General features: G+C 48.5%; 1 long non-coding RNA gene across 2 annotated transcripts; it reads left to right on the top strand.

Moving 5' to 3' along the window:
• Positions 1 to 895: 895 nt before the first annotated feature.
• LOC104856785 lies at positions 896 to 10038 on the top strand. 2 transcript variants are annotated; one of them, XR_778712.2, is made up of 3 exons: positions 896 to 1535; positions 8265 to 8476; positions 9977 to 10038. It is a non-coding gene; the product is annotated as an uncharacterized LOC104856785 (long non-coding RNA). The 2 variants fall into 2 exon arrangements; XR_778713.2 differs by lacking the exon at positions 9977 to 10038 and adding an exon at positions 8646 to 9072.
• Positions 10039 to 10375: the final 337 nt, after the last annotated feature.

The following is a 10375-nucleotide window of genomic DNA, read 5'->3' as shown; positions in this document are numbered from 1 at the left end:
GGCGGCGGCGGCGGACAGAGCGGCTGCCAGGCCGGGCAGGAGCAGCCCGGCGCCTTGCGTAACCTGCCCTCCGTCCCCTGTCCCGCGGCCAAGTCTGCGCTGAAAATACAACCAGAAAACAGCTTAAAGCAATTAACGAGGATGTTATTCTCCGTTTCAGACCCCATTCCAAAACACCCTTCCACTCGCAGCACTTTTCAAAGGGAGAGTAGCGCCTGGCCGGCCCGTCTTTTCCGCTCGGAGGACTTCGTGGGGCCACCCTGCATGAGAGGCCTGCTCGCGCCCCCTAGTGTACGCAGGCGCCCAGCGCCGCTCACTGTTGGGTCGGGGAGAGGCCAGGCCGGGAGAGTCGGGTGGGAGAAATTGGGGCCAGAAAGTCTGATTGCGTGAGGCCTGGATCAGATGACGAAAACCGCACTTTCATTCTCGATTCAGCGCAGGATTTAGGGGATCGTTTTTCGTCAGTTCGCCCCTGTGCTTTCCTTTGACTCCAAACTGGCCCCTCAAGCTTGCAGTGTTTCTGCCTCCATGACTGAAGAAACGGGAAGACCACTCAACATACCTTAATCTCCCTGAGAAGCTGTAGAATGAGTCTCTGTCGTGGCTGTAATGTGCAGCAGCCTATTCGCTCTAAAGCCAGACACTCTGCACGTCCAAGGTCATTTGTTTTGCTACTGTTGTGAAAATGTTTCCATCTTTCTCGGGTAGAGAGACAACGTAAGGCTAGGGCTATGATTCCCAAACAACAGACAGATATGGAGGGTCAGGAAGTTCTGAACACCAAGTCCTTTGTATCCTGATAATTCTGTGGCTCTTTCCCTTTCCATCCTGTCTTTTTTTCTGAAAAGCAGGCAGAGAAGAGTTCAAGTAAACATAAAAAGAATCTGCTGTGCAGAAAGCCAAGGCAGGAGGGGCACCATTGTTGGATAAGAGTATCAGGAGCCATGGAGACCCACACAGAAGGATTAACAAGCACCCACTGAGGATAACTAGGACCTTTTCAGACCGAAAATCTTGAGTCCTCAACCACATGGTCCCTCAGCCTTCCGAGGTTGACTACTTTGATTAGTGTCAAGAACGGGGGTGGCAAATAGTTTCATATTCTGTGCCAACATTAGTCAACTGAGGAGCCTAAAGTATTGTATTGAGAGTGTTCCTGAAGGTTGGGTTTGAGGAAAAGCATTATGATTGATTGGTGATGTCTTCCCTGAGCACAGAACAGAGGAGAGCTGGTATCCATGGCAACGAGGCAAGAAGAAAAGAGAATGCACCATATGAAGATAGCTAAGCCAACGCGCCCTTCAGTGGTGTTGGTCGCTCCTGCACTCGGGGACTGAGCGGATGGTGTGGTTTTTCCAACTTCCCAAGTTTCTTAAGGTCAAGGGAACCTTATTCGTCCCACCTTCCCTCTCTTCAGTTTGGAGCCTCACAGCTGATGTGGAATAACAACAGGAAGGAGGCAAGAATGCTCCTGAGACCCTGGCGTGACCACTCAGTTCCTGAGTACAAATTGAGCATGACTATATGCCCAGCAGGTGGGGAAGTGCTGAGGGCGTATAGAGAAGGGAGGGAGATACAAAACATGTGTAAGCTGAGATCCTCCTCAGTTACACCTCCTAGAAGAGACAGTTAGAGGATCGGGGTCATTGCGGGCACCAAACAATCACCAGAGATGGAAGGAGAGGTGAGCGAAAGGTAAAGCAGTCGCCTGCCTCTGACCCCACAGTCTCTCAGGCAGCCACAGACCAAAGGGAGGAAGCTGCTGAGGACCAGGCCTGGCCCGAGACTGCACACCAGGCAATGCAGGGGCTCCACAGGTTGCCACGGAGCACCAGGCAGTCTCCACTGCCGCATCCCCAGGGTACCTTGAGCCTTTCTGTTTCTCTTCATTGCCACTGGCCCCATTCTGGTCCCAGCAACTGTCTCCTCTTCCTGGAGGTGTGCTGGCCCCCTGACAGCCCTACTTGGGTCTTCTGTCTGCCTCCCCTGCTTTCGCCACCCTCTGCTCTAGGGGCCCTCTCTAAACAGCACTGAGCACTCAGCGGAGTAATCTTTTGAATACATTCCGTTTCACCATCGCAAGCTTCTCCCCCAGGGCCTCCCCTGTTTACTTAAATCCAGGTTAAAGGAGCTGCAACATCCCTCTCCAAGCCAGCTTTTCCCACCCTTTCACTTGGCTGTAACCCTTTACCCACACCTGAGTCTTTATGTGGCCCTTTGGAGTGAGTGCTCTTCTGGCTCAGACCCTGACACAGGCCCCTGTCCCCTAAATTTCACACCCTCCCTCTCTACTTTGCGGATATTTGTCATCTCTCAGCTTGAATGTCACCTCCTCGGGGACTTCACATAGCCTTTGGAGCACCCATCACCTTTGTAATTGTTGGTAAAACCATTTATGTGACACCTATTCCCTGCTTGCCTGTAAGGCTCAAGAGAAATCTGGGATGTCCTTCTTTGCTGCATGCAATACCTTAGGACTTAGCACAGCCCCAACACATTTCCTGGCATGGAATAGATGCCGAACATTTATTGACTAAATTAATAAAGGGGGGAGAAGAGAGATGGATGGATAGATGAGTGGATGGACGAGTGGAAGGAGCTTTCAGAGATGAAGGGTGATTTCTACTTCTTGCCAGTTATATGGAAGAGATAAGTCCTGTGGATTTGGTGTCACGAAGCAAGGGAGACAATGAGGAGAAAGCTGGGTTGACCACAAGAGAGGGGCAGAGGGCAGGTCAAGGTCATCGCTTTAGTTCCCAGGAATCTGAGCTTTGCCTTTCCAAGACTGCCAGGAATAAGTGTCCAGGATTCCACTTCCCAAATTATAATTTAAAAAAGAAAAATCCAAATGAGAGCTGAATAGATCAGAGGGAAGGGAATCCAGCTTTGAGCATCCATTCATGTTGCTAGGAAAGTCATATAAAAATAGGTCACATTTCTGTGCTTTCGTGGCTGCTTTGAGCCATTCTAGCCTGCCGCAGCAACCTAATTGCCAAACAGTATGTTGCTTTGCCATGGGGCCATCTGAAATCTAAGAAAGCACAGAAGTCTAGCAGTTTCCCAAGCCTATTCTTTTATAAGGCGGACTCTACAGACTTGTACCCACTAATTGACTATGTAAATTACTACCTCATGTATCAGTTGCAACACAAGGGGACTGGAATATAGTATTATTTTTGGCTCCTTGCTGCCAACTATACCGGTGGGAGGAGGGTTAGGGAGCTGGGCTTTAGGGATTCCACTTCAGGAAAAGTCCAGCAAGGTCTTCCAAAGAGGTCAGGTTCAAGAATTCAGCCATGATTTTCTCAGACACCCTGCTGAGGTCTGGGTCTGCTTTCCCCAAGGGAATTGTGCTGCTTTCTCGTTGAACCATAGCGGAGGTGTGGGCTCCATTCTGCCAGCAAAGTCTGTTCAGAGGTTGGCTGATAGACACAAAGGACAGAGCATCCCATACAGAACTGTTGCGTGGACAAAGGAGCAGCTATTCTAGTTACCACAGAGGACAGCTTGCTTGGCTTGCTGGGAAAGGCCCACTGCTTGCTCCCATAACAGCCTGCAATCCCATACCCCTGTAGTACTCACTAGTCCTAGGCAGGAATTCTCTGAGCAAAGGATGGTATCTGTCTTGTTGAGCTGTGTCCCACCCCCTTGCACAGGGTCCAGCCTCTGGACACTGGTGACTAAATGTTTACTGACAAGGAAAATGCATGTGCATAAAGCCTTGTGGATATAGATTAAGGGTTGGATGTCAACTAGAGCTTTGTAATCACTAGAAAAGCCCAGTGATGGAATGGGCTGGCTTGGAAGGAGCCAGTCAGGGCCAGCAGCTCCTCAGTATAAATTTTAGACCTCTTGGGGCAGCAGCAAAGCATTTGGAGGTGAGTCCACCACCTCTGGAGTCACACAAATCGATGCCAGAGTCTTAGCTCTGCACTTTGCATCCGTGTCTACATCTGCAAGATGCAGTTAACAGTCCAGTTTGAGTTCCCCTAAAGAAGAGCTGGAGACCAGGGTGTGAGTGCAGGTGTTTATGTGGACGGTGATCCAGGAAGCAGAAGGGAAGTCCTAGTGAGAGTGAGGCAGGAAGCCCTGCCCATCATGTGGGCCTCACTCCTGCTGAGGGGTCTTAAAGGAACAGCGTGGACTGTGCCCAGAATGGTCGGTGTGAAGTGCGAAGGGCCTGACACTGTCTCCCGCCTCCTGTCCCCATCCTTCAGGGTGATTTCCCCTGCTCTGCCAGGCTGCATCTCTCAGTGGCATGAGGCTTTCACCCCTCCCTGACTCAGAGGGCCCTGAAGGTGGGGAGCGGCCCCTCTTGGCCACAGCTAGAGTCAGAGGTGGGCGGGATGTGTGTGGCTCAGGCCCTGAGTGCCCATCTCCTCTATTTCCATGGTTACCAGAAGGAATGGGAGCCCCAAAGGGAAGGGTGTATCAGGTCTGTAGTTACTCAAGAAGTAGGCTTTATAAGCATTAAATGATATTCTAAAACACTTAACATAAGACCTGATAATAATGCACCAGATGCTGCTGCTGTTATTAGTCCTGGCTTTTCTTTATTAAGAGACAATGATGTTTTGAGAGGAACAGGAATCATTTGGAGTAAATTTGTAACCTTTAGGTTTATTAACTTGGTTGGAGAACTCAGTGTTTTGAAGAAGGTGGAAATAGTTCTGGCCTTGACCTACAGAATGAAAGATCCAGGCAAGGCCAGCCTTTCAGATATCTGGGCACATTGGAATTTCTCATTTGGCTTTTCTTAAAACCACTGCCTTTAATACCCTCTGACAGGTGTCCTGATGATTTTCTGAGTTGAACTGACAGTTTTAAAGCAGGAACAATGGGATTGTGACAGGGAGAATTATTTGGTGACACCAGATGTCCTAAAATGGTGGCTTCGCTCTGGACACTCATGAAAAATGAGTGCAGAAAGTTGTACCGACACCCTTGTAGCCTGAGATCCAATCCTGCCCTGAGGTGTATAAGAACAAGTGGCTGGAATGTTTCCCTTCCTGTAAATTTCCACCTGGGCCAGCTTCAGCTCTTCTGCAGGGAGACTGAGCCCCATGGTAGGAAGACAAAGAGGGGCAAGGGGCAAGCAGGAGGGACGTCTTATTTTCTTGCTAGACAAGGTCCATGATGCAGAAGAGCTTCTTTCTGCAATCCTGGGCCTTGAACTGGTTCTGCTCACTAACGGGAATCTCATCTCCACCCTGAACAGACTGGGCCTTAGGGAAGAAGGCAGGTGCTGTCCCGTGGGGGGCTGTGTACCCAGCACAAAAGTGATGCCAGTGAGATCCGGGACCCCTTGCCGTGGCTTCCCCTAGGTTGGGAATTCCTGGGTGACCGAGCTCTTCCCGCAGGGACCGTGTTGTGGGCACAGCTGTCCTAGCAGCCACTTTCTGCCATCACCCAATTGGGCACACGTCAGTCCTCCATTGAACGGCCCCCCTGAAGACCGAAGAATCTAATTTTCAGCCATTTGATTTCAAGCCAGCTGTGTTTTTCCCTGTGGCATAAGGTGCTCAGCCTCTACTGACCGAAGCAGGAGCAACTGTCTGGTGCAGCCCGAGACAGGGGTTCAAATACACGCTGGCATGGACTTCCCTGTCAATACTAATGCATTCAGGAAGCTGAAGGTGGCTCCCAGGACGGCTGTGTCAGGCCTAGCATTTAAATATTTAGTGGCCAAGTAATTACTGTAATAATTAATTTCTGTTGCTTAATCTAGCAATCAGGCATGTCGCTTTACACATGGGAAAATCTTGGTCCCTATAGGGGCATGCACAAGTGTGTGTGTGTTTCTGTGTGCCTGTGTGTATGTACAATACAGTGCAGCAAATGGTATTTAGTTAGGGTTTGGAGATATGGAATAAATAAGATGCTTTTAGGGCCGGAGGTGGAGATAGCAGCAGGCCTTGGGTCCAATCCTTAGAAAACAAAGAGATGCCTTCAGTTTGGATTGTAGTCATAGGGTCTGAGAGAAAAGCAGAAAGAAAAATAAAGAGAAACAAAAATTAAACACTTCAAACTTCAAATACCAACTTGGAGAGAATATTTCCCCATTAGGGTTTGGTTAAATGTTATAGTTTGTGGCTTTGGTGGTGAAAATCGGAAAGCAGCTAATCTTATCCAAATCTTGCTCTTGGCTTTCTAGAGCTGTGCTGCTCTATAGAAATCTTCTATAATCTACATGTACTCTTAAATTTTCTAGTAGTTACATTTTTGAAAGGCAAGAGAGCAAAATTATTTTTGATAAATTCTACTTAACACATATATCTGAAATACTATGATTTCAATAGAATAATATTAATGGGATATATCACATTTTCCCTTCACACAAAGTCTCCAAAACCCAGCATATGCTTTGCACTTACGCCAATATCTCAATTCAGTTTTTTTAAAAAAATCAGTTTCTCTGTCTTACCAGCCACATTCTCATGTGACTGGAGGTCTCACTCGCCAGCACAGAGATATGGGGTACTGGCCCCAGACACCTCTATGAAGCCATCACTGGAACAGAGGGAACTCTGCCATTGAAGAAAGAGGTCCATGTTGTCTTGTGCACCCCAGGATAACTTGATTCAATTTAAGCATTTATTGGACACCTTGATAGGTTAGAGTAGGAATTGTATTTTCTCATCCTTAAACCCACTCTTCGCTTTAATTTTCTAGGGGGTGAGTTCTTAATCTTCCCAGGGATCGTACCTGAGGACCCAGTAAATATTCAGTGAATGCCCAGCCCCATGCAACAAAGAATGCAGAGTTAGAACTGAGACTGACACTGAATTCACAGACCTTGCCGTCCGGTGCTGTCAACACAAAATGATGGGAGACTACTTGACAGTACAGAGTTTGCTATCGTAGCAAGTAAGAGTACACACCAAAAGGAAAGGGAAAGGAAAGGTCACTGCTGGCTGTACTTACTAAAGATAAATTTTAAGGATCAGTATCTTCCTTACATGTTTGGTAGGCCCAGACAGAAGGCATTAAGGAAGAAGAAATGCACTATGGGAGTCCCAAGAGCATCCTCCCTCCGTATTCCCTAAGCCTGGGGTCATACCTGGGGTTGGTAGCTCTATTCAAGTCAGCTCAAACAAGGAGCTATTATACCTCCAGGGCATCAGGCTTGACTCTTCGGAATGCCTCCATTTTCCTTTTCCCCCTCTATTTTAAACTTTCCTTTGCTATCCCCTACATAATCATTGGAGTTCTGTTTAAGGATTCCTAGCTCTCCCCGACACTTCTGCTAGGATTACACTCCCTGGACCGCTGCAGTTGGGTAGGGGTCATGTGACTAGTTCCAGCCAATGAGCTGCAAGTAGAAGTGAAGGGAGCCTTTCAGAAGGCCAGAGCATTTAATTGTCAGTGTGGGACCCTTTAGAGCTTTTTATGAAGAACTGCTTAAGGTGGTAGCTGTCCTGTTAGTCTGAGCCTGTGAACAAAGATAATGATGAGAGCCTTTCTGCTGGCTCACGTGGGCACATCACAAATGGGAGACACGATTGGCACATCACTGTAGGTTTAAGTCCCCTTCCAGAGCACTGATCCCAGGATTTGTCTATGTCCCCTAACCTGACTGATACCCCACTCCATCCAGAGAAGGCACAGACTTCCTGAGAAGGGAAGGTTTGGAAGAGGAGAAAAATGTCTCTCAGCAGCGCTGGAATACACTTCTCCCCTCTGCTAAAAGGATCACTTTTCGTGGTCACCCAAGATGTCAGGAACCTCCTCTTGCAGCCATCCAGCATCCCTGGAATACCCTTCTCCCCTCTGCTAAACAGACCACTTTCCATGTTCACCCAGCTTGTCAGGAACCTCCTCCTCCTGGGAACTTGAAGCTCTAGATCAGGACAAATCTAGCACCATCCCATTGTTCAACCCACCCCATAGAAGGGAGGTGCAGTCAGCACCCAGTGAAAGGTGTTGGGGATGAGGTGTGGGGAAGACACACAGACCTGTCCCAGAAAGACAGAAAGAAGGGGGCAATGCAGCCTGCCCACTGAGTTTGAAGAAAATCGAGGCCTTAGAGCCAAAGAGGGTCTTTTTCTCCTTATAGTCTTTGTCAGTTGTTTATCAAGAGTAACTATCCCTTAGCCCACATACCAGGGTTTCATAGTGCAGGAACACAGGTCAGTAACAAGCTTCCATAGAACTCACTCCAAAGAAATTATTTAAATCCTGAAATCACTTTGCTGCGAAAGATACCATCTTTCATGGAATCAGAATCTCTGCAGAACTCAGTGTACACCTTCCTGTTGGTTCAGCCACAGCAAGCAGAATTACAGACCCCAGGGAGACCAAAAAAAAAAAGAATAGCCAATGATGTCCACCGCTGAGGCTTTGTCTGAGCTCTTGGAGACCGTGGCAGTTTTCATCTTCACACCTACATCCTTCCCAGCTGATGGACAAGTGGACGGCTGGTGGGTGTCTCAATTGACCATGAACCTGCTGCTCAGCCATCCCTCTTCCTTTGCAGGTACAACTACATGCTGCCTCTCAAGCATCCTCTCCCTTTCTTTGCCTCTTTCAAACAGGCTTGAGGAGGAATGTTGGGGATCAAACTCAGGCTGCACACAAGCTAAACTTGTACTGTACCACTGAGCTATATCTCCAGTCCCAAAACTAGTCAGATTCTCCCTTCCTAGGTGAATGACAGGCCTTACACTTCCTGTCCATCGCTGAACACATGTGCATAGAACCCCAGCCTCCTCTGCGCTCACCTAGAGACACAAAACTGCACTGCATGTGTCCCGATCCTCATGGAGTTTCAACTAGCAGGGGCTAGAAGTAAAGCTGAAAATCCAGAGATGAATTTTAAGTGCTTGGAGCCAGCCAAGGGTTGCAAGAGCCCTTGCCCACATAAGAAGTCAAAAACCTAGCAGCCAGGGTGAGTGGGCAGCCACTGGGCAGAACGAAAAGAGAGACTCCCCCACCATACCACACACATACGCACACACAAAGCAGCAGCAGCAAGGAGCACAGAAGTGTGCAAGAGCTATGCCCATAGAACTCAGCTGGTCCCACTCAGAGAAGGCAGAGTGGCTGGGGATGAAAGGTGGGAGGTGCTGTGGCCAGCAGTAGATTAGTCGGAAATGGAGAGGACAAGGGCAGATCCCCCAGGGCCCTGTACCCATGGCAACGGTGATATCCACAGGCCAGCTGAGAGGCACTGTAGGGATTTCAGCAAAGGAGTCCCTGGGTCCAACTTGCACATGGTTGGGGAGGAGAAAGCAGTGCTTCTGTGAGCTGGGCCACCCAGCAGAGAGCCTTCTGGGTGCTTATTTGTGGATCTGTATCTGTCTGTTATTTGTGGTAAGTAGAACTTGATAGCACAGGTAGCTTCTTTTTAAAGATAGGTCCTGGCACAAAGTACAGAATGGTGAGGCGCCTGGTGTCTTCCTGGATTAGGGCCAAGGTGGAAAGTTTGAGGGGAGAGAAGCTATAAGATACACACAGTCAGACGGGGAGAGGAACCAGCTAGGAGGTGAGAAAACTGGCGAGGAGGAGATGCAGTACCTAAATGGGAGAACCACCAAAAGTACTTTTCATTGGTGAAGTGAGTGGTGGTGATATTATGTAGAAGATGTACACAGGCACATTTCTGTGCTTGCTCAGAGTCCAATGCCTTAGCTTTAGGGTCCTGTCCTCCCTTCCCCTTTTCCTAGCCCCCTTTGCCACATTTAACAGAGGATCTTGTCACTTGATCAAATGCACAAGCTCGTTGATTCAGCTACGAGAATCACATTGTACTCATTTTGAAGGTGTGCGGCTGCAATCAAGATTATACCCATGGCTATTGTCTGGATTTGGAACGTCCTCCAAAGATCCATGTGTTAAAAGACATGGAGCTCAGTGCGATTGGGAGGTGGTGGAACTTTTAAAAGGTGGGACTTAGGGGGAGGAAGTTAAGCCATTGGGAGCATGCCCTGGAAGGGGATACTAGCTCCCCTACTCCCTCTCTTTCTTCTCTTGCTAGATGCTATGAGGTCAGAAGCAACAGACCAACCAACCATGGACTGAGACCTCTGGACCTGTGAGCCAAAATAAACCTTTTCTCTTTGTAAGATGATTTATCCCAGGGTCTTCTTACTGCAAGGGAAAGCTGACTAACACCTTACTCAACCTCCAGATAGAGTGGCTTAGAGTACACCATTTATTTCTCACTTGAGCAACCATCTCTAGGTGAGAGAGCCTGGTTGACAGAGCAGCTCTGCTCCGTGCAGTAATTCAGGGGCCCAGGTTCCTTCCATCTTTCTGCTCTGTCATCCCACTGGGCATTGCATGGTTTGTAAGGTCAGAGCTGAGTGATGAGTATTTCCACTTGTTTACTCGTACGCAGGAATAAGGAGGAAATGCAGGAGCTTGGTTTGTCTTT

Source organism: Fukomys damarensis, unplaced genomic scaffold (assembly GCF_012274545.1).
Source record: "Fukomys damarensis isolate Sample0158 unplaced genomic scaffold, DMR_v1.0_HiC HiC_scaffold_21, whole genome shotgun sequence".
Taxonomy (NCBI): domain Eukaryota; kingdom Metazoa; phylum Chordata; class Mammalia; order Rodentia; family Bathyergidae; genus Fukomys; species Fukomys damarensis.
Note: the sequence above shows the minus strand (reverse complement) of the source record. Positions and strands in the feature narration are given on the sequence as shown.